Source organism: Ranitomeya variabilis, chromosome 4 (genome assembly GCF_051348905.1).
Source record: "Ranitomeya variabilis isolate aRanVar5 chromosome 4, aRanVar5.hap1, whole genome shotgun sequence".
Classification (NCBI taxonomy): Eukaryota; Metazoa; Chordata; class Amphibia; order Anura; family Dendrobatidae; genus Ranitomeya; species Ranitomeya variabilis.
Window position 1 is genome coordinate 315,312,955 of NC_135235.1, and position 21,937 is coordinate 315,334,891.

Sequence of the window (21,937 nt, forward strand, 5' to 3'; positions counted from 1 at the left end):
CACGTGCTTTGTTTATTTTCTCCTTAAAATGTAAAGAATCAAGAAAAATGATGTTGCCGAAACCCGGGATCGAACCAGGGACCTTTAGATCTTCAGTCTAACGCTCTCCCATCTGAGCTATTTCGGCCAAACACAAACAACTTTAGGAGTGCTAGACACTTGGCAAATGTCAAGCGAAACCCCTGAAACTAGATATTTTTATTTTTGCTTTGACTGGTTTTTGCAGCATGATTTCTATTTGAAACTCCTGCTATTTTGTTGTACATATTTAATAACTTTCATTAACTCTTTGTGAATGAGTAGAAAAAAACAGCAATTTTGACAGAGATTTTTTTACATTTTCAATTTGACTCCATTCATCAGGTTCATTCAAACCCTGTGTTTGTGAGTCAGGTGATGGTTGCACATAAAAGACAATGTGCATGCATAATGTTACATCAAGTTTTATTTGTTATTAAATGCAAATAATTGGAGCAAAAAAGGAGACAACAATTTAGAGAAAATATTTTAATGATTGTTAACTTTCAATGTGAAAACATTTGTCCCAAAATGTGCTGAAACTTAGATGTCAGTATCGCATGTGCATTTCAGACTTTAAAACTATGATTACCTACTTTTTAAGCTTTTGTTTATTAAGTATTTTTATGGTCTATTGATCAATGAGGTAATCAAATATGAAATTAGACTTACCGGCAATTCAGTTTATAGAAATCTCCCAGAACAGCCCCATAGGATGTGGAGTCTCCGCCCTAATAGGGAAAGAGAACACAAAGAGTTGAAATAGTCCCGCCCCATTGACCGCCCGCAGTATTTTTATAGAGCCAAGACAGCTAACATATGCACATAAAAACTATTTCACGGTCCTAGAGTTCCGTTTATAGATGACAATTTCAGATTCACCCCAAAGACTCCCAGGTAGTGGTAACTTTGGGATCAGGTTTTTTAAGGCCCATTGCTAAGTTTGGTTTGATCCCCATCTAATCAATAATTGACTGAGAATCTGTATAGTTTCATGAAAAGGTAATGTCAGAAGTGGGATTTGAACCCACGCCTCCAAGAGAGACTGCGACCTGAACGCAGCGCCTTAGACCGCTCGGCCATCCTGACTTCTTGTGAATTTTGTGCCTTAACTCTTTCCAAGTTAGTCAGCAGAAATATGACCAGTAATTGTCATTGAAAATTATTTTAAAATATGTAATATTACAGTTTTTATTTCAATACATTTGTTTAAACTATTAGTTATCAAGCCTATTTTGAGCTAAATGGCCAAGCCCCATTGTAAAAAAATATGACTTTTATCACTGTATGCAGTAATAACTCTGGAATGCTTCTACATATCCCCATAATTCTGAAAGTGTTTTTTGTGACACATTGTACTTTACATTAACTGTAAATTTAGGTCAATATATTTTTAGTTTTTTTCTGTGAAAATATCTAAAGTTTGTTTAAAATTTTGAAATATTAGTCATTTTTATTCTTTGACTGCTTATATCCTTAAACCAACTTGTCGCACCACACAAAAATGTAAATAAATAGCATTTTTCATATGTGTACTTTTTGTCAGCATTCACTTTCAAACCTCCTTTTATTTTGTTAGGATGTTAGAAATGTTAGATTTCTCACAAAATGCGGTGATGCACCATATTTCTTCAGAATCTACTGTTTGGCCACACAGCAGGGCTTTGAAAATAAGAGCGCTATTTGGATTTTGGAATGCAGATTTTGCAAGAATAGTTTGCAGGTAAAATTTGCAGAGTACCAAAAGTACCAAAACAGCAGAAACCCCCCACAAAGTGACCCCATTTAGAAATTACTTCTCACAATGAATTCATATACACCACAGCATTTCATAGTCAAATATACATGGTTGAAATCATTCAGCTAGTGTCTGATACATGCTTTCTTTATCAGCTATCAGGTTTCCTTTAAATCCTCTTACAGCTAAGTGAAATGGAAATAAACAAAACAGAGGAAAAATTACAAAAAAATAATAATTTGCTCAAATGGAAAAGTTCCCATTTCTCATCTTTTTAACATTTTATTTTCTGTAGATAGTTAAGATTTTTAGGCCTTTTACATTTTCTTTAAATAATCAGTCCACGTGCTTTGTTTATTTTCTCCTTAAAATGTAAAGAATCAAGAAAAATGATGTTGCCGAAACCCGAGATCGAACCAGGGACCTTTAGATCTTCAGTCTAACGCTCTCCCATCTGAGCTATTTCGGCCAAACACAAACAACCTTAGGAGTGCTAGACACTTGGCAAATGTCAAGCGAAACCCCTGAAAGTAGATATTTTTATTTTTGCTTTGACTGGTTTTTGCAGCATGATTTCTATTTGAAACTCCTGCTATTTTGTTGTACATATTTAATAACTTTCATTAACTCTTTGTGAATGAGTAGAAAAAAACAGCAATTTTGACAGAGATTTTTTTACATTTTCAATTTGACTCCATTCATCAGGTTCATTCAAACCCTGTGTTTGTGAGACAGGTGATGGTTGCACATAAAAGACAATGTGCATGCATAATGTTACATCAAGTTTTATTTGTTATTAAATGCAAATAATTGGAGCAAAAAAGGAGACAACAATTTAGAGAAAATATTTTAATGATTGTTAACTTTCAATGTGAAAACATTTGTCCCAAAATGTGCTGAAACTTAGATGTCAGTATCGCATGTGCATTTCAGACTTTAAAACTATGATTACCTACTTTTTAAGCTTTTGTTTATTAAGTATTTTTATGGTCTATTGATGAATGAGGTAATCAAATATGAAATTAGACTTACCGGCAATTCAGTTTATAGAAATCTCCCAGAACAGCCCCATAGGATGTGGAGTCTCTGCCCTAATAGGGAAAGAGAACACAAAGAGTTGAAATAGTCCCGTCCCGTTGACCGCCCGCAGTATTTTTATAGTGCCAAGACAGCTAACATATGCACATAAAAACTATTTCACGGTCCTAGAGTTCCGTTTATAGACGACAATTTCAGATTCACCCCAAAGACTCCCAGGTGGTGGTAACTTTGGGATCAGGTTTTTTAAGGCTCATTGCTAAGTTTGGTTTGATCCCCATCTAATCAATAATTGACTGAGAATCTGTATAGTTTCATGAAAAGGTGATGTCAGAAGTGGGATTTGAACCCACGCCTCCAAGTCTCTCTTCTGACGTGAACGCAGCGCCTTAGACCGCTCGGCCATCCTGACTTCTTGTGAATTCTGTGCCTTAACTCTTTCCAAGTTAGTCAGCAGAAATATGACCAGTAATTGTCATTGAAAATTATTTTAAAATATGTAATATTACAGTTTTTATTTCAATACATTTGTTTAAATTATTAGTTATCAAGCCTATTTTGAGCTAAATGGCCAAGCCCCATTGTAAAAAAATATGACTTTTATCACTGTATGCAGTAATAACTCTGGAATGCTTCTACATATCCCCATAATTCTGAAAGTGTTTTTTGTGACACATTGTACTTTACATTAACTGTAAATTTAGGTCAATATATTTTTAGTTTTTTTCTGTGAAAATATCTAAAGTTTGTTTAAAATTTTGAAATATTAGTCATTTTTATTCTTTGACTGCTTATATCCTTAAACCAACTTGTCGCACCACACAAAAATGTAAATAAATAGCATTTTTCATATGTGTACTTTTTGTCAGCATTCACTTTCAAACCTCCTTTTATTTTGTTAGGATGTTAGAAATGTTAGATTTCTCACAAAATGCGGTGATGCACCATATTTCTTCAGAATCTACTGTTTGGCCACACAGCAGGGCTTTGAAAATAAGAGCGCTATTTGGATTTTGGAATGCAGATTTTGCAAGAATAGTTTGTAGGTAAAATTTGCAGAGTACCAAAAGTACCAAAACAGCAGAAACCCCCCCAAAGTGACCCCATTTAGAAATTACTTCTCACAATGAATTCATATACACCACAGCATTTCATAGTCAAATATACATGGTTGAAATCATTCAGCTAGTGTCTGATACATGCTTTCTTTATCAGCTATCAGGTTTCCTTTAAATCCTCTTACAGCTAAGTGAAATGGAAATAAACAAAACAGAGGAAAAATTACAAAAAAATAATAATTTGCTCAAATGGAAAAGTTCCCATTTCTCATCTTTTTAACATTTTATTTTCTGTAGATAGTTAAGATTTTTAGGCCTTTTACATTTTCTTTAAATAATCAGTCCACGTGCTTTGTTTATTTTCTCCTTAAAATGTAAAGAATCAAGAAAAATGATGTTGCCGAAACACGGGATCGAACCAGGAACCTTTAGATCTTCAGTCTAACGCTCTCCCATCTGAGCTATTTCGGCCAAACACAAACAACTTTAGGAGTGCTAGACACTTGGCAAATGTCAAGCGAAACCCCTGAAAGTAGATATTTTTATTTTTGCTTTGACTGGTTTTTGCAGCATGATTTCTATTTGAAACTCCTGCTATTTTGTTGTACATATCTAATAACTTTCATTAACTCTTTGTGAATGAGTAGAAAAAAACAGCAATTTTGACAGAGATTTTTTTACATTTTCAATTTGACTCCATTCATCAGGTTCATTCAAACCCTGTGTTTGTGAGACAGGTGATGGTTGCACATAAAAGACAATGTGCATGCATAATGTTACATCAAGTTTTATTTGTTATTAAATGCAAATAATTGGAGCAAAAAAGGAGACAACAATTTGGAGAAAATATTTTAATGATTGTTAACTTTCAATGTGAAAACATTTGTCCCAAAATGTGCTGAAACTTAGATGTCAGTATCGCATGTGCATTTCAGACTTTAAAACTATGATTACCTACTTTTTAAGCTTTTGTTTATTAAGTATTTTTATGGTCTATTGATGAATGAGGTAATCAAATATGAAATTAGACTTACCGGCAATTCAGTTTATAGAAATCTCCCAGAACAGCCCCATAGGATGTGGAGTCTCCGCCCTAATAGGGAAAGAGAACACAAAAACTTGAAATAGTCCCGCCCCATTGACCGCCCGCAGTATTTTTATAGAGCCAAGACAGCTAACATATGCACATAAAAACTATTTCACGGTCCTAGAGTTCCGTTTATAGATGACAATTTCAGATTCACCCCAAAGACTCCCAAGGTAGTGGTAACTTTGGGATCAGGTTTTTTAAGGCCTTTGCTAAGTTTGGTTTGATCCCCATCTAATCAATAATTGACTGAGAATCTGTATAGTTTCATGAAAAGGTAATGTCAGAAGTGGGATTTGAACCCACGCCTCCAAGAGAGACTGCGACCTGAACGCAGCGCCTTAGACTGCTCAGCCATCCTGACTTTTTGTGGATTCTGTGCCTTAACTCTTTCCAAGTTAGTCAGCAGAAATATGACCAGTAATTGTCATTGAAAATTATTTTAAAATATTTAATATTACAGTTTTTATTTCAATACATTTGTTTAAACTATTAGTTATCAAGCCTATTTTGAGCTAAATGGCCAAGCCCCATTGTAAAAAAATATGACTTGTATCACTGTATGCAGTAATAACACTGGAATGCTTCTACATATCCCCATAATTCTGAAAGTGTTTTTTGTGACACATTGTACTTTACATTAACTGTAAATTTAGGTCAATATATTTTTAGTTTTTTTCTGTGAAAATATCTAAAGTTTGTTTAAAATTTTGAAATATTAGTCATTTTTATTCTTTGACTGCTTATATCCTTAAACCAACTTGTCGCACCACACAAAAATGTAAATAAATAGCATTTTTCATATGTGTACTTTTTGTCAGCATTCACTTTCAAACCTCCTTTTATTTTGTTAGGATGTTAGAAATGTTAGATTTCTCACAAAATGCGGTGATGCACCATATTTCTTCAGAATCTACTGTTTGGCCACACAGCAGGGCTTTGAAAATAAGAGCGCTATTTGGATTTTGGAATGCAGATTTTGCAAGAATAGTTTGCAGGTAAAATTTGCAGAGTACCAAAAGTACCAAAACAGCAGAAACCCCCCCAAACTGACCCCATTTAGAAATTACTTCTCACAATGAATTCATATACACCACAGCATTTCATAGTCAAATATACATGGTTGAAATCATTCAGCTAGTGTCTGATACATGCTTTCTTTATCAACTATCAGGTTTCCTTTAAATCCTCTTACAGCTAAGTGAAATGGAAATAAACAAAACAGAGGAAAAATTACAAAAAAATAATAATTTGCTCAAATGGAAAAGTTCCCATTTCTCATCTTTTTAACATTTTATTTTCTGTAGATAGTTAAGATTTTTAGGCCTTTTACATTTTCTTTAAATAATCAGTCCACGTGCTTTGTTTATTTTCTCCTTAAAATGTAAAGAATCAAGAAAAATGATGTTGCCGAAACCCGGGATCGAACCAGGGACCTTTAGATCTTCAGTCTAACGCTCTCCCATCTGAGCTATTTCGGCCAAACACAAACAACTTTAGGAGTGCTAGACACTTGGCAAATGTCAAGCGAAACCCCTGAAACTAGATATTTTTATTTTTGCTTTGACTGGTTTTTGCAGCATGATTTCTATTTGAAACTCCTGCTATTTTGTTGTACATATTTAATAACTTTCATTAACTCTTTGTGAATGAGTAGAAAAAAACAGCAATTTTGACAGAGATTTTTTTACATTTTCAATTTGACTCCATTCATCAGGTTCATTCAAACCCTGTGTTTGTGAGTCAGGTGATGGTTGCACATAAAAGACAATGTGCATGCATAATGTTACATCAAGTTTTATTTGTTATTAAATGCAAATAATTGGAGCAAAAAAGGAGACAACAATTTAGAGAAAATATTTTAATGATTGTTAACTTTCAATGTGAAAACATTTGTCCCAAAATGTGCTGAAACTTAGATGTCAGTATCGCATGTGCATTTCAGACTTTAAAACTATGATTACCTACTTTTTAAGCTTTTGTTTATTAAGTATTTTTATGGTCTATTGATCAATGAGGTAATCAAATATGAAATTAGACTTACCGGCAATTCAGTTTATAGAAATCTCCCAGAACAGCCCCATAGGATGTGGAGTCTCCGCCCTAATAGGGAAAGAGAACACAAAGAGTTGAAATAGTCCCGCCCCATTGACCGCCCGCAGTATTTTTATAGAGCCAAGACAGCTAACATATGCACATAAAAACTATTTCACGGTCCTAGAGTTCCGTTTATAGATGACAATTTCAGATTCACCCCAAAGACTCCCAGGTAGTGGTAACTTTGGGATCAGGTTTTTTAAGGCCCATTGCTAAGTTTGGTTTGATCCCCATCTAATCAATAATTGACTGAGAATCTGTATAGTTTCATGAAAAGGTAATGTCAGAAGTGGGATTTGAACCCACGCCTCCAAGAGAGACTGCGACCTGAACGCAGCGCCTTAGACCGCTCGGCCATCCTGACTTCTTGTGAATTTTGTGCCTTAACTCTTTCCAAGTTAGTCAGCAGAAATATGACCAGTAATTGTCATTGAAAATTATTTTAAAATATGTAATATTACAGTTTTTATTTCAATACATTTGTTTAAACTATTAGTTATCAAGCCTATTTTGAGCTAAATGGCCAAGCCCCATTGTAAAAAAATATGACTTTTATCACTGTATGCAGTAATAACTCTGGAATGCTTCTACATATCCCCATAATTCTGAAAGTGTTTTTTGTGACACATTGTACTTTACATTAACTGTAAATTTAGGTCAATATATTTTTAGTTTTTTTCTGTGAAAATATCTAAAGTTTGTTTAAAATTTTGAAATATTAGTCATTTTTATTCTTTGACTGCTTATATCCTTAAACCAACTTGTCGCACCACACAAAAATGTAAATAAATAGCATTTTTCATATGTGTACTTTTTGTCAGCATTCACTTTCAAACCTCCTTTTATTTTGTTAGGATGTTAGAAATGTTAGATTTCTCACAAAATGCGGTGATGCACCATATTTCTTCAGAATCTACTGTTTGGCCACACAGCAGGGCTTTGAAAATAAGAGCGCTATTTGGATTTTGGAATGCAGATTTTGCAAGAATAGTTTGCAGGTAAAATTTGCAGAGTACCAAAAGTACCAAAACAGCAGAAACCCCCCACAAAGTGACCCCATTTAGAAATTACTTCTCACAATGAATTCATATACACCACAGCATTTCATAGTCAAATATACATGGTTGAAATCATTCAGCTAGTGTCTGATACATGCTTTCTTTATCAGCTATCAGGTTTCCTTTAAATCCTCTTACAGCTAAGTGAAATGGAAATAAACAAAACAGAGGAAAAATTACAAAAAAATAATAATTTGCTCAAATGGAAAAGTTCCCATTTCTCATCTTTTTAACATTTTATTTTCTGTAGATAGTTAAGATTTTTAGGCCTTTTACATTTTCTTTAAATAATCAGTCCACGTGCTTTGTTTATTTTCTCCTTAAAATGTAAAGAATCAAGAAAAATGATGTTGCCGAAACCCGAGATCGAACCAGGGACCTTTAGATCTTCAGTCTAACGCTCTCCCATCTGAGCTATTTCGGCCAAACACAAACAACCTTAGGAGTGCTAGACACTTGGCAAATGTCAAGCGAAACCCCTGAAAGTAGATATTTTTATTTTTGCTTTGACTGGTTTTTGCAGCATGATTTCTATTTGAAACTCCTGCTATTTTGTTGTACATATTTAATAACTTTCATTAACTCTTTGTGAATGAGTAGAAAAAAACAGCAATTTTGACAGAGATTTTTTTACATTTTCAATTTGACTCCATTCATCAGGTTCATTCAAACCCTGTGTTTGTGAGACAGGTGATGGTTGCACATAAAAGACAATGTGCATGCATAATGTTACATCAAGTTTTATTTGTTATTAAATGCAAATAATTGGAGCAAAAAAGGAGACAACAATTTAGAGAAAATATTTTAATGATTGTTAACTTTCAATGTGAAAACATTTGTCCCAAAATGTGCTGAAACTTAGATGTCAGTATCGCATGTGCATTTCAGACTTTAAAACTATGATTACCTACTTTTTAAGCTTTTGTTTATTAAGTATTTTTATGGTCTATTGATGAATGAGGTAATCAAATATGAAATTAGACTTACCGGCAATTCAGTTTATAGAAATCTCCCAGAACAGCCCCATAGGATGTGGAGTCTCTGCCCTAATAGGGAAAGAGAACACAAAGAGTTGAAATAGTCCCGTCCCGTTGACCGCCCGCAGTATTTTTATAGTGCCAAGACAGCTAACATATGCACATAAAAACTATTTCACGGTCCTAGAGTTCCGTTTATAGACGACAATTTCAGATTCACCCCAAAGACTCCCAGGTGGTGGTAACTTTGGGATCAGGTTTTTTAAGGCTCATTGCTAAGTTTGGTTTGATCCCCATCTAATCAATAATTGACTGAGAATCTGTATAGTTTCATGAAAAGGTGATGTCAGAAGTGGGATTTGAACCCACGCCTCCAAGTCTCTCTTCTGACGTGAACGCAGCGCCTTAGACCGCTCGGCCATCCTGACTTCTTGTGAATTCTGTGCCTTAACTCTTTCCAAGTTAGTCAGCAGAAATATGACCAGTAATTGTCATTGAAAATTATTTTAAAATATGTAATATTACAGTTTTTATTTCAATACATTTGTTTAAATTATTAGTTATCAAGCCTATTTTGAGCTAAATGGCCAAGCCCCATTGTAAAAAAATATGACTTTTATCACTGTATGCAGTAATAACTCTGGAATGCTTCTACATATCCCCATAATTCTGAAAGTGTTTTTTGTGACACATTGTACTTTACATTAACTGTAAATTTAGGTCAATATATTTTTAGTTTTTTTCTGTGAAAATATCTAAAGTTTGTTTAAAATTTTGAAATATTAGTCATTTTTATTCTTTGACTGCTTATATCCTTAAACCAACTTGTCGCACCACACAAAAATGTAAATAAATAGCATTTTTCATATGTGTACTTTTTGTCAGCATTCACTTTCAAACCTCCTTTTATTTTGTTAGGATGTTAGAAATGTTAGATTTCTCACAAAATGCGGTGATGCACCATATTTCTTCAGAATCTACTGTTTGGCCACACAGCAGGGCTTTGAAAATAAGAGCGCTATTTGGATTTTGGAATGCAGATTTTGCAAGAATAGTTTGCAGGTAAAATTTGCAGAGTACCAAAAGTACCAAAACAGCAGAAACCCCCCCAAAGTGACCCCATTTTAGAAAATATTTTAATGATTGTTAACTTTCAATGTGAAAACATTTGTCCCAAAATGTGCTGAAACTTAGATGTCAGTATCGCATGTGCATTTCAGACTTTAAAACTATGATTACCTACTTTTTAAGCTTTTGTTTATTAAGTATTTTTATGGTCTATTGATGAATGAGGTAATCAAATATGAAATTAGACTTACCGGCAATTCAGTTTATAGAAATCTCCCAGAACAGCCCCATAGGATGTGGAGTCTCCGCCCTAATAGGGAAAGAGAACACAAAAACTTGAAATAGTCCCGCCCCATTGACCGCCCGCAGTATTTTTATAGAGCCAAGACAGCTAACATATGCACATAAAAACTATTTCACGGTCCTAGAGTTCCGTTTATAGATGACAATTTCAGATTCACCCCAAAGACTCCCAAGGTAGTGGTAACTTTGGGATCAGGTTTTTTAAGGCCTTTGCTAAGTTTGGTTTGATCCCCATCTAATCAATAATTGACTGAGAATCTGTATAGTTTCATGAAAAGGTAATGTCAGAAGTGGGATTTGAACCCACGCCTCCAAGAGAGACTGCGACCTGAACGCAGCGCCTTAGACTGCTCAGCCATCCTGACTTTTTGTGGATTCTGTGCCTTAACTCTTTCCAAGTTAGTCAGCAGAAATATGACCAGTAATTGTCATTGAAAATTATTTTAAAATATTTAATATTACAGTTTTTATTTCAATACATTTGTTTAAACTATTAGTTATCAAGCCTATTTTGAGCTAAATGGCCAAGCCCCATTGTAAAAAAATATGACTTGTATCACTGTATGCAGTAATAACACTGGAATGCTTCTACATATCCCCATAATTCTGAAAGTGTTTTTTGTGACACATTGTACTTTACATTAACTGTAAATTTAGGTCAATATATTTTTAGTTTTTTTCTGTGAAAATATCTAAAGTTTGTTTAAAATTTTGAAATATTAGTCATTTTTATTCTTTGACTGCTTATATCCTTAAACCAACTTGTCGCACCACACAAAAATGTAAATAAATAGCATTTTTCATATGTGTACTTTTTGTCAGCATTCACTTTCAAACCTCCTTTTATTTTGTTAGGATGTTAGAAATGTTAGATTTCTCACAAAATGCGGTGATGCACCATATTTCTTCAGAATCTACTGTTTGGCCACACAGCAGGGCTTTGAAAATAAGAGCGCTATTTGGATTTTGGAATGCAGATTTTGCAAGAATAGTTTGCAGGTAAAATTTGCAGAGTACCAAAAGTACCAAAACAGCAGAAACCCCCCCAAAGTGACCCCATTTAGAAATTACTTCTCACAATGAATTCATATACACCACAGCATTTCATAGTCAAATATACATGGTTGAAATCATTCAGCTAGTGTCTGATACATGCTTTCTTTATCAACTATCAGGTTTCCTTTAAATCCTCTTACAGCTAAGTGAAATGGAAATAAACAAAACAGAGGAAAAATTACAAAAAAATAATAATTTGCTCAAATGGAAAAGTTCCCATTTCTCATCTTTTTAACATTTTATTTTCTGTAGATAGTTAAGATTTTTAGGCCTTTTACATTTTCTTTAAATAATCAGTCCACGTGCTTTGTTTATTTTCTCCTTAAAATGTAAAGAATCAAGAAAAATGATGTTGCCGAAACCCGGGATCGAACATGGGACCTTTAGATGTTCAGTCTAACGCTCTCCCATCTGAGCTATTTCGGCCAAACACAAACAACTTTAGGAGTGCTAGACACTTGGCAAATGTCAAGCGAAACCCCTGAAACTAGATATTTTTATTTTTGCTTTGACTGGTTTTTGCAGCATGATTTCTATTTGAAACTCCTGCTATTTTGTTGTACATATTTAATAACTTTCATTAACTCTTTGTGAATGAGTAGAAAAAAACAGCAATTTTGACAGAGATTTTTTTACATTTTCAATTTGACTCCATTCATCAGGTTCATTCAAACCCTGTGTTTGTGAGTCAGGTGATGGTTGCACATAAAAGACAATGTGCATGCATAATGTTACATCAAGTTTTATTTGTTATTAAATGCAAATAATTGGAGCAAAAAAGGAGACAACAATTTAGAGAAAATATTTTAATGATTGTTAACTTTCAATGTGAAAACATTTGTCCCAAAATGTGCTGAAACTTAGATGTCAGTATCGCATGTGCATTTCAGACTTTAAAACTATGATTACCTACTTTTTAAGCTTTTGTTTATTAAGTATTTTTATGGTCTATTGATCAATGAGGTAATCAAATATGAAATTAGACTTACCGGCAATTCAGTTTATAGAAATCTCCCAGAACAGCCCCATAGGATGTGGAGTCTCCGCCCTAATAGGGAAAGAGAACACAAAGAGTTGAAATAGTCCCGCCCCATTGACCGCCCGCAGTATTTTTATAGAGCCAAGACAGCTAACATATGCACATAAAAACTATTTCACGGTCCTAGAGTTCCGTTTATAGATGACAATTTCAGATTCACCCCAAAGACTCCCAGGTAGTGGTAACTTTGGGATCAGGTTTTTTAAGGCCCATTGCTAAGTTTGGTTTGATCCCCATCTAATCAATAATTGACTGAGAATCTGTATAGTTTCATGAAAAGGTAATGTCAGAAGTGGGATTTGAACCCACGCCTCCAAGAGAGACTGCGACCTGAACGCAGCGCCTTAGACCGCTCGGCCATCCTGACTTCTTGTGAATTTTGTGCCTTAACTCTTTCCAAGTTAGTCAGCAGAAATATGACCAGTAATTGTCATTGAAAATTATTTTAAAATATGTAATATTACAGTTTTTATTTCAATACATTTGTTTAAACTATTAGTTATCAAGCCTATTTTGAGCTAAATGGCCAAGCCCCATTGTAAAAAAATATGACTTTTATCACTGTATGCAGTAATAACTCTGGAATGCTTCTACATATCCCCATAATTCTGAAAGTGTTTTTTGTGACACATTGTACTTTACATTAACTGTAAATTTAGGTCAATATATTTTTAGTTTTTTTCTGTGAAAATATCTAAAGTTTGTTTAAAATTTTGAAATATTAGTCATTTTTATTCTTTGACTGCTTATATCCTTAAACCAACTTGTCGCACCACACAAAAATGTAAATAAATAGCATTTTTCATATGTGTACTTTTTGTCAGCATTCACTTTCAAACCTCCTTTTATTTTGTTAGGATGTTAGAAATGTTAGATTTCTCACAAAATGCGGTGATGCACCATATTTCTTCAGAATCTACTGTTTGGCCACACAGCAGGGCTTTGAAAATAAGAGCGCTATTTGGATTTTGGAATGCAGATTTTGCAAGAATAGTTTGCAGGTAAAATTTGCAGAGTACCAAAAGTACCAAAACAGCAGAAACCCCCCACAAAGTGACCCCATTTAGAAATTACTTCTCACAATGAATTCATATACACCACAGCATTTCATAGTCAAATATACATGGTTGAAATCATTCAGCTAGTGTCTGATACATGCTTTCTTTATCAGCTATCAGGTTTCCTTTAAATCCTCTTACAGCTAAGTGAAATGGAAATAAACAAAACAGAGGAAAAATTACAAAAAAATAATAATTTGCTCAAATGGAAAAGTTCCCATTTCTCATCTTTTTAACATTTTATTTTCTGTAGATAGTTAAGATTTTTAGGCCTTTTACATTTTCTTTAAATAATCAGTCCACGTGCTTTGTTTATTTTCTCCTTAAAATGTAAAGAATCAAGAAAAATGATGTTGCCGAAACCCGAGATCGAACCAGGGACCTTTAGATCTTCAGTCTAACGCTCTCCCATCTGAGCTATTTCGGCCAAACACAAACAACCTTAGGAGTGCTAGACACTTGGCAAATGTCAAGCGAAACCCCTGAAAGTAGATATTTTTATTTTTGCTTTGACTGGTTTTTGCAGCATGATTTCTATTTGAAACTCCTGCTATTTTGTTGTACATATTTAATAACTTTCATTAACTCTTTGTGAATGAGTAGAAAAAAACAGCAATTTTGACAGAGATTTTTTTACATTTTCAATTTGACTCCATTCATCAGGTTCATTCAAACCCTGTGTTTGTGAGACAGGTGATGGTTGCACATAAAAGACAATGTGCATGCATAATGTTACATCAAGTTTTATTTGTTATTAAATGCAAATAATTGGAGCAAAAAAGGAGACAACAATTTAGAGAAAATATTTTAATGATTGTTAACTTTCAATGTGAAAACATTTGTCCCAAAATGTGCTGAAACTTAGATGTCAGTATCGCATGTGCATTTCAGACTTTAAAACTATGATTACCTACTTTTTAAGCTTTTGTTTATTAAGTATTTTTATGGTCTATTGATGAATGAGGTAATCAAATATGAAATTAGACTTACCGGCAATTCAGTTTATAGAAATCTCCCAGAACAGCCCCATAGGATGTGGAGTCTCTGCCCTAATAGGGAAAGAGAACACAAAGAGTTGAAATAGTCCCGTCCCGTTGACCGCCCGCAGTATTTTTATAGTGCCAAGACAGCTAACATATGCACATAAAAACTATTTCACGGTCCTAGAGTTCCGTTTATAGACGACAATTTCAGATTCACCCCAAAGACTCCCAGGTGGTGGTAACTTTGGGATCAGGTTTTTTAAGGCTCATTGCTAAGTTTGGTTTGATCCCCATCTAATCAATAATTGACTGAGAATCTGTATAGTTTCATGAAAAGGTGATGTCAGAAGTGGGATTTGAACCCACGCCTCCAAGTCTCTCTTCTGACGTGAACGCAGCGCCTTAGACCGCTCGGCCATCCTGACTTCTTGTGAATTCTGTGCCTTAACTCTTTCCAAGTTAGTCAGCAGAAATATGACCAGTAATTGTCATTGAAAATTATTTTAAAATATGTAATATTACAGTTTTTATTTCAATACATTTGTTTAAATTATTAGTTATCAAGCCTATTTTGAGCTAAATGGCCAAGCCCCATTGTAAAAAAATATGACTTTTATCACTGTATGCAGTAATAACTCTGGAATGCTTCTACATATCCCCATAATTCTGAAAGTGTTTTTTGTGACACATTGTACTTTACATTAACTGTAAATTTAGGTCAATATATTTTTAGTTTTTTTCTGTGAAAATATCTAAAGTTTGTTTAAAATTTTGAAATATTAGTCATTTTTATTCTTTGACTGCTTATATCCTTAAACCAACTTGTCGCACCACACAAAAATGTAAATAAATAGCATTTTTCATATGTGTACTTTTTGTCAGCATTCACTTTCAAACCTCCTTTTATTTTGTTAGGATGTTAGAAATGTTAGATTTCTCACAAAATGCGGTGATGCACCATATTTCTTCAGAATCTACTGTTTGGCCACACAGCAGGGCTTTGAAAATAAGAGCGCTATTTGGATTTTGGAATGCAGATTTTGCAAGAATAGTTTGCAGGTAAAATTTGCAGAGTACCAAAAGTACCAAAACAGCAGAAACCCCCCCAAAGTGACCCCATTTTAGAAAATATTTTAATGATTGTTAACTTTCAATGTGAAAACATTTGTCCCAAAATGTGCTGAAACTTAGATGTCAGTATCGCATGTGCATTTCAGACTTTAAAACTATGATTACCTACTTTTTAAGCTTTTGTTTATTAAGTATTTTTATGGTCTATTGATGAATGAGGTAATCAAATATGAAATTAGACTTACCGGCAATTCAGTTTATAGAAATCTCCCAGAACAGCCCCATAGGATGTGGAGTCTCCGCCCTAATAGGGAAAGAGAACACAAAGAGTTGAAATAGTCCCGCCCCATTGACCGCCCGCAGTATTTTTATAGTGCCAAGACAGCTAACATATGCACATAAAAACTATTTCACGGTCCTAGAGTTCCGTTTATAGACGACAATTTCAGATTCACCCCAAAGACTCCCAGGTAGTGGTAACTTTGGGATCAGGTTTTTTAAGGCCCATTGCTAAGTTTGGTTTGATCCCCATCTAATCAATAATTGACTGAGAATCTGTATAGCTTCATGAAAAGGTGATGTCAGAAGTGGGATTTGAACCCACGACTCCAAGAGAGACTGCGACCTGAACGCAGCGCCTTAGACCGCTCAGCCATCCTGACTTCTTCTGGATTCTGTGCCTTAACTCTTTCCAAGTTAGTCAGCAGAAATATGACCAGTAATTGTCATTGAAAATTATTTTCAAATATTTAATATTACAGTTTTTATTTCAATACATTTGTTTAAACTATTAGTTATCAAGCCCATTTTGAGCTAAATGGCCAAGCCCCATTTTAAAAAAATATGACTTTTATCACTGTATGCAGTAATAACTCTGGAATGCTTCTACATATCCCCGTAATTCTGAAAGTGTTTTTTGTGACACATTGTACTTTACATTAACTGTAAATTTAGGTCAATATATTTTTAGTTTTTTTCTGTGAAAATATCTAAAGTTTGTTTAAAATTTTGAAATATTAGTCATTGTTATTCTTTGACTGCTTATATCCTTAAACCAACTTGTCGCACCACACAAAAATGTAAATAAATAGCATTTTTCATATGTGTACTTTTTGTCAGCATTCACTTTCAAACCTCCTTTTATTTTGTTAGGATGTTAGAAATGTTAGATTTCTCACAAAATGCGGTGATGCACCATATTTCTTCAGAATCTACTGTTTGGCCACACAGCAGGGCTTTGAAAATAAGAGCGCTATTTGGATTTTGGAATGCAGATTTTGCAAGAATAGTTTGCAGGTAAAATTTGCAGAGTACCAAAAGTACCAAAACAGCAGAAACCCCCCCCAAAGTGACCCCATTTTAGAAATTACTTCTCACAATGAATTCATATACACCACAGCATTTCATAGTCAAATATACATGGTTGAAATCATTCAGCTAGTGTCTGATACATGCTTTCTTTATCAGCTATCAGGTTCCCTTTAAATCCTCTTACAGCTAAGTGAAATGGAAATAAACAAAACAAAGGAAAAATTACAAAAAAATAATAATTTGCTCAAATGGAAAAGTTCCCATTTCTCATCTTTTTAACATTTTATTTTCTGTAGATAGTTAAGATTTTTAGGCCTTTTACATTTTCTTTAAATAATCAGTCCACGTGCTTTGTTTATTTTCTCCTTAAAATGTAAAGAATCAAGAAAAATGATGTTGCCGAAACCCAGGATCGAACCAGGGACCTTTAGATCTATCAATCTAACGCTCTCCCATCTGAGCTATTTCGGCCAAACGAAAACAACTTTACGAGTGCTAGACACTTGGCAAATGTCAAGCGAAACCCCTGAAAGTAGATATTTTTATTTTTGCTTTGACTGGTTTTTGCAGCATGATTTCTATTTGAAACTCCTGCTATTTTGTTGTACATATTTAATAACTTTCATTAACTCTTTGTGAATGAGTAGAAAAAAACAGCAATTTTGACAGAGATTTTTTTACATTTTCAATTTGACTCCATTCATCAGGTTCATTCAAACCCTGTGTTTGTGAGACAGGTGATGGTTGCACATAAAAGACAATGTGCATGCATAATGTTACATCAAGTTTTATTTGTTATTAAATGCAAATAATTGGAGCAAAAAAGGAGACAACAATTTAGAGAAAATATTTTAATGATTGTTAACTTTCAATGTGAAAACATTTTTCCCAAAATGTGCTGAAACTTAGATGTCAGTATCGCATGTGCATTTCAGACTTTAAAACTATGATTACCTACTATTTAAGCTTTTGTTTATTAAGTATTTTTATGGTCAGCATTCACTTTCAAACCTCCTTTTATTTTGTTAGGATGTTAGAAATGTTAGATTTCTCACAAAATGCGGTGATGCACCATATTTCTTCAGAATCTACTGTTTGGCCACACAGCAGGGCTTTGAAAATAAGAGCGCTATTTGGATTTTGGAATGCAGATTTTGCAAGAATAGTTTGCAGGTAAAATTTGCAGAGTACCAAAAGTACCAAAACAGCAGAAACCCCCCCAAAGTGACCCCATTTTAGAAATTACTTCTCACAATGAATTCATATACACCACAGCATTTCATAGTCAAACATACATGGTTGAAATCATTCAGCTAGTGTCTGATACATGCTTTCTTTATCAGCTATCAGGTTCCCTTTAAATCCTCTTACAGCTAAGTGAAATGGAAATAAACAAAACAAAGGAAAAATTACAAAAAAATAATAATTTGCTCAAATGGAAAAGTTCCCATTTCTCATCTTTTTAACATTTTATTTTCTGTAGATAGTTAAGATTTTTAGGCCTTTTACATTTTCTTTAAATAATCAGTCCACGTGCTTTGTTTATTTTCTCCTTAAAATGTAAAGAATCAAGAAAAATGATGTTGCCGAAACCCGGGATCGAACCAGAGACCTTTAGATCTTCAGTCTAACGCTCTCCCATCTGAGCTATTTCGGCCAAACACAAACAACTTTAGGAGTGCTAGACACTTGGCAAATGTCAAGCGAAACCCCTGAAACTAGATATTTTTATTTTTGCTTTGACTGGTTTTTGCAGCATGATTTCTATTTGAAACTCCTGCTATTTTGTTGTACATATTTAATAACTTTCATTAACTCTTTGTGAATGAGTAGAAAAAAACAGCAATTTTGACAGAGATTTTTTTACATTTTCAATTTGACTCCATTCATCAGGTTCATTCAAACCCTGTGTTTGTGAGTCAGGTGATGGTTGCACATAAAAGACAATGTGCATGCATAATGTTACATCAAGTTTTATTTGTTATTAAATGCAAATAATTGGAGCAAAAAAGGAGACAACAATTTAGAGAAAATATTTTAATGATTGTTAACTTTCAATGTGAAAACATTTGTCCCAAAATGTGCTGAAACTTAGATGTCAGTATCGCATGTGCATTTCAGACTTTAAAACTATGATTACCTACTTTTTAAGCTTTTGTTTATTAAGTATTTTTATGGTCTATTGATCAATGAGGTAATCAAATATGAAATTAGACTTACCGGCAATTCAGTTTATAGAAATCTCCCAGAACAGCCCCATAGGATGTGGAGTCTCCGCCCTAATAGGGAAAGAGAACACAAAGAGTTGAAATAGTCCCGCCCCATTGACCGCCCGCAGTATTTTTATAGAGCCAAGACAGCTAACATATGCACATAAAAACTATTTCACGGTCCTAGAGTTCCGTTTATAGATGACAATTTCAGATTCACCCCAAAGACTCCCAGGTAGTGGTAACTTTGGGATCAGGTTTTTTAAGGCCCATTGCTAAGTTTGGTTTGATCCCCATCTAATCAATAATTGACTGAGAATCTGTATAGTTTCATGAAAAGGTAATGTCAGAAGTGGGATTTGAACCCACGCCTCCAAGAGAGACTGCGACCTGAACGCAGCGCCTTAGACCGCTCGGCCATCCTGACTTCTTGTGAATTTTGTGCCTTAACTCTTTCCAAGTTAGTCAGCAGAAATATGACCAGTAATTGTCATTGAAAATTATTTTAAAATATGTAATATTACAGTTTTTATTTCAATACATTTGTTTAAACTATTAGTTATCAAGCCTATTTTGAGCTAAATGGCCAAGCCCCATTGTAAAAAAATATGACTTTTATCACTGTATGCAGTAATAACTCTGGAATGCTTCTACATATCCCCATAATTCTGAAAGTGTTTTTTGTGACACATTGTACTTTACATTAACTGTAAATTTAGGTCAATATATTTTTAGTTTTTTTCTGTGAAAATATCTAAAGTTTGTTTAAAATTTTGAAATATTAGTCATTTTTATTCTTTGACTGCTTATATCCTTAAACCAACTTGTCGCACCACACAAAAATGTAAATAAATAGCATTTTTCATATGTGTACTTTTTGTCAGCATTCACTTTCAAACCTCCTTTTATTTTGTTAGGATGTTAGAAATGTTAGATTTCTCACAAAATGCGGTGATGCACCATATTTCTTCAGAATCTACTGTTTGGCCACACAGCAGGGCTTTGAAAATAAGAGCGCTATTTGGATTTTGGAATGCAGATTTTGCAAGAATAGTTTGCAGGTAAAATTTGCAGAGGACCAAAAGTACCAAAACAGCAGAAACCCCCCACAAAGTGACCCCATTTAGAAATTACTTCTCACAATGAATTCATATACACCACAGCATTTCATAGTCAAATATACATGGTTGAAATCATTCAGCTAGTGTCTGATACATGCTTTCTTTATCAGCTATCAGGTTCCCTTTAAATCCTCTTACAGCTAAGTGAAATGGAAATAAACAAAACAAAGGAAAAATTACAAAAAAATTATAATTTGCTCAAATGGAAAAGTTCCCATTTCTCATCTTTTTAACATTTTATTTTCTGTAGATAGTTAAGATTTTTAGGCCTTTTACATTTTCTTTAAATAATCAGTCCACGTGCTTTGTTTATTTTCTCCTTAAAATGTAAAGAATCAAGAAAAATGATGTTGCCGAAACCCAGGATCGAACCAGGGACCTTTAGATCTATCAATCTAACGCTCTCCCATCTGAGCTATTTCGGCCAAACGAAAACAACTTTACGAGTGCTATACACTTGGCAAATGTCAAGCGAAACCCCTGAAAGTAGATATTTTTATTTTTGCTTTGACTGGTTTTTGCAGCATGATTTCTATTTGAAACTCCTGCTATTTTGTTGTACATATTTAATAACTTTCATTAACTCTTTGTGAATGAGTAGAAAAAAACAGCAATTTTGACAGAGATTTTTTTACATTTTCAATTTGACTCCATTCATCAGGTTCATTCAAACCCTGTGTTTGTGAGACAGGTGATGGTTGCACATAAAAGACAATGTGCATGCATAATGTTACATCAAGTTTTATTTGTTATTAAATGCAAATAATTGGAGCAAAAAAGGAGACAACAATTTAGAGAAAATATTTTAATGATTGTTAACTTTCAATGTGAAAACATTTTTCCCAAAATGTGCTGAAACTTAGATGTCAGTATCGCATGTGCATTTCAGACTTTAAAACTATGATTACCTACTATTTAAGCTTTTGTTTATTAAGTATTTTTATGGTCAGCATTCACTTTCAAACCTCCTTTTATTTTGTTAGGATGTTAGAAATGTTAGATTTCTCACAAAATGCGGTGATGCACCATATTTCTTCAGAATCTACTGTTTGGCCACACAGCAGGGCTTTGAAAATAAGAGCGCTATTTGGATTTTGGAATGCAGATTTTGCAAGAATAGTTTGCAGGTAAAATTTGCAGAGTACCAAAAGTACCAAAACAGCAGAACCCCCCCCAAAGTGACCCCATTTTAGAAATTACTTCTCACAATGAATTCATATACACCACAGCATTTCATAGTCAAACATACATGGTTGAAATCATTCAGCTAGTGTCTGATACATGCTTTCTTTATCAGCTATCAGGTTCCCTTTAAATCCTCTTACAGCTAAGTGAAATGGAAATAAACAAAACAAAGGAAAAATTACAAAAAAATAATAATTTGCTCAAATGGAAAAGTTCCCATTTCTCATCTTTTTAACATTTTATTTTCTGTAGATAGTTAAGATTTTTAGGCCTTTTACATTTTTTTTAAATAATCAGTCCACGTGCTTTGTTTATTTTCTCCTTAAAATGTAAAGAATCAAGAAAAATGATGTTGCCGAAACCCGGGATCGAACCAGAGACCTTTAGATCTTCAGTCTAACGCTCTCCCATCTGAGCTATTTCGGCCAAACACAAACAACTTTAGGAGTGCTAGACACTTG

The 21,937-nt window shown here is 33.9% G+C and overlaps 14 non-coding genes across 14 annotated transcripts; all 14 read right to left on the minus strand.

The window, feature by feature from the left end:
- Positions 1–54: 54 nt before the first annotated feature.
- Positions 55–127, minus strand: TRNAF-GAA (transfer RNA phenylalanine (anticodon GAA)). The gene has a single exon. It is a non-coding gene; the product is annotated as a tRNA-Phe (tRNA).
- An 897-nt stretch (positions 128–1,024) lies between these two features.
- On the minus strand, positions 1,025–1,107 carry TRNAL-CAG (transfer RNA leucine (anticodon CAG)). The gene has a single exon. It is a non-coding gene; the product is annotated as a tRNA-Leu (tRNA).
- Positions 1,108–2,152: 1,045 nt separating this feature from the next.
- Positions 2,153–2,225, minus strand: TRNAF-GAA (transfer RNA phenylalanine (anticodon GAA)). The gene has a single exon. It is a non-coding gene; the product is annotated as a tRNA-Phe (tRNA).
- Positions 2,226–6,347: 4,122 nt separating this feature from the next.
- TRNAF-GAA (transfer RNA phenylalanine (anticodon GAA)) lies at positions 6,348–6,420 on the minus strand. The gene has a single exon. It is a non-coding gene; the product is annotated as a tRNA-Phe (tRNA).
- Positions 6,421–7,317: 897 nt separating this feature from the next.
- Positions 7,318–7,400, minus strand: TRNAL-CAG (transfer RNA leucine (anticodon CAG)). Its single transcript has one exon. It is a non-coding gene; the product is annotated as a tRNA-Leu (tRNA).
- A 1,045-nt stretch (positions 7,401–8,445) lies between these two features.
- Positions 8,446–8,518, minus strand: TRNAF-GAA (transfer RNA phenylalanine (anticodon GAA)). Its single transcript has one exon. It is a non-coding gene; the product is annotated as a tRNA-Phe (tRNA).
- Positions 8,519–12,821: 4,303 nt separating this feature from the next.
- On the minus strand, positions 12,822–12,904 carry TRNAL-CAG (transfer RNA leucine (anticodon CAG)). The gene has a single exon. It is a non-coding gene; the product is annotated as a tRNA-Leu (tRNA).
- A 1,045-nt stretch (positions 12,905–13,949) lies between these two features.
- Positions 13,950–14,022, minus strand: TRNAF-GAA (transfer RNA phenylalanine (anticodon GAA)). The gene has a single exon. It is a non-coding gene; the product is annotated as a tRNA-Phe (tRNA).
- A 2,206-nt stretch (positions 14,023–16,228) lies between these two features.
- On the minus strand, positions 16,229–16,311 carry TRNAL-CAG (transfer RNA leucine (anticodon CAG)). The gene has a single exon. It is a non-coding gene; the product is annotated as a tRNA-Leu (tRNA).
- Positions 16,312–17,357: 1,046 nt separating this feature from the next.
- Positions 17,358–17,431, minus strand: TRNAI-GAU (transfer RNA isoleucine (anticodon GAU)). The gene has a single exon. It is a non-coding gene; the product is annotated as a tRNA-Ile (tRNA).
- Positions 17,432–18,544: 1,113 nt separating this feature from the next.
- TRNAF-GAA (transfer RNA phenylalanine (anticodon GAA)) lies at positions 18,545–18,617 on the minus strand. Its single transcript has one exon. It is a non-coding gene; the product is annotated as a tRNA-Phe (tRNA).
- Positions 18,618–19,514: 897 nt separating this feature from the next.
- TRNAL-CAG (transfer RNA leucine (anticodon CAG)) lies at positions 19,515–19,597 on the minus strand. Its single transcript has one exon. It is a non-coding gene; the product is annotated as a tRNA-Leu (tRNA).
- A 1,045-nt stretch (positions 19,598–20,642) lies between these two features.
- TRNAI-GAU (transfer RNA isoleucine (anticodon GAU)) lies at positions 20,643–20,716 on the minus strand. The gene has a single exon. It is a non-coding gene; the product is annotated as a tRNA-Ile (tRNA).
- A 1,113-nt stretch (positions 20,717–21,829) lies between these two features.
- TRNAF-GAA (transfer RNA phenylalanine (anticodon GAA)) lies at positions 21,830–21,902 on the minus strand. The gene has a single exon. It is a non-coding gene; the product is annotated as a tRNA-Phe (tRNA).
- Positions 21,903–21,937: the final 35 nt, after the last annotated feature.